The sequence below is a fragment of the Sinocyclocheilus grahami genome, unplaced genomic scaffold (genome assembly GCF_001515645.1).
Source record: "Sinocyclocheilus grahami isolate Dianchi unplaced genomic scaffold, SAMN03320097.WGS_v1.1 scaffold2147.1, whole genome shotgun sequence".
In the NCBI taxonomy this organism is placed as follows: Eukaryota; Metazoa; Chordata; class Actinopteri; order Cypriniformes; family Cyprinidae; genus Sinocyclocheilus; species Sinocyclocheilus grahami.
This window is the reverse complement of record NW_015507326.1, coordinates 2,895-4,688: the sequence shown is the minus strand read 5'-3', so window position 1 is coordinate 4,688 and position 1,794 is coordinate 2,895.

The window sequence follows — 1,794 nt, the reverse complement described above, 5'->3', positions numbered from 1 at the left end:
AACGCTCCCCATCGCCTGTCAAAGAAATTCCTACCTCACTGGACAGGACCCCATGAGATTGTGGACAAGCTCTCACCTGTTGCCTATCGAATCAAAATCAGACAAGGGCGCAGCGAGCCAGTCCTTCGATGGGTCCATCGAAACCAGATAAAGAGGCACCAGGGCTCCAACTGACAGGAAAAGGGGGAAGATCAAACCAATTGACACAGACCGACAATCTCATACTCTACACCACACTTACATAACTTCTGTCATTCTAGGAAAACATATAGCCACCTTGCGTAGACAACACTTACACACTCTCCTCCGCCGTACTGCTAGGACCAACCTCTAGTAGAGAGGAGGTACTCCACATATGTGACACTCGTTTGCTGTCTCACCTCATTCGGTGTCCTTGTGTCTCTTTGTTTTGTTTTTTTCCTTTGTGTCACTCTTTGTGTTTTTCGTTTCCCCCTCTCACTACAATTTCCTTTCCCCTCTAGTCCCCTCATCAGGGAACTCCCTTAACTCAACTTTAAATCCAGGTCCCGAAACTAGGATTGACTCCTTTCATCAAAAAAAAAAAATTTTTTTTGTCGTAAATCGTTGAAACCGATGACTAGTCAACACCCCAGCGCGTACGGCTACCCTCACCTACGATTGACACGACAATGCCAAGCGCATTATCCTACCCAACCAAACTTTATGGATCAATGTCCCTAAGGGTTCAATCCTCCATATTGATGATTTAGCATTGTATCACCTTACTGACGACGAGTATCAGGCCGAACTCAAAATCTCACCCTTCTTCAAACAGCATTCCTTCATCCTCGATCCAGAACTGGAAGAAAGGATCAAGGAGGAAGGAACGCAACTTATTGAGTTGACTCCTGTTGATACGGCTTTAGAAGCTATCGCTCGCCTTCCGCCCGCTGGCGCGCCAATCATTCGGTCTTGGTCTGCCGCTGACGGCGCTTTGCGTTTCTACTATTGTAGGATATGTTGTGACTCTGATACTTGCCTTCCTCCTCCACAAGCGAGTGAACGCCATTCAAGAGTCTTTCAACAAATGCACGTCCAGCGTCCCACGCATGTTCCGATGTGATAAAACGGACCAAGATCCTGAACCTGAGAGCTCAACAAAACTGATTGAGATTACGCCTATACTGCCTCGTCGAACCTCTGACAATTAGAGCAATCTAAATGACACAATGATACAAGTAATCCTAAATAATGCACCCCTATGTCTTCTCAAGTTTCGAACCTGATCATTCCCAAATTACCCAAGTCCTGCACCAGGATTCAGTCAGTGATGGAGATGTTGTTTGTGTCTTGTGTGTGTCTGTTCTCTCTATGCCTCTTGTTACAGTGCCCGCCGATGTTCGCACCAGGAACATCACCGAGCTAAAGGGGGATATGTAAGGCATTTGCGAACATCACACAAAAGGAACGAAGGAATCTCCGCATTCCATCAGACAACTAACCTATCTTCTCAATGTAGGATCCCGGCCTTCAAGATATTGAAACCCTTGAATCTATAAACAGATACAAACAAACATTGAATCTCTACATTCCACCGGGAAAACTAAAGGTTCGTCTCCCCAGCCATCTGCAGTCATAAAACTACTTACAGGGTTAGCTCAGGGTCTCAGCAGTTCCTGTCTCTCTCTGCTTATCTTTACAAAGAAAACACGAGCTAATGATTTGCCAGGCCACCTCCATGTCGACACAATACTAAGACAACAAGAACGGACCCCTCCCATCTGGACTCGTTTAAACTACAGAAGGTCAGTAGGTTTCGTGACTGGTTTCAGC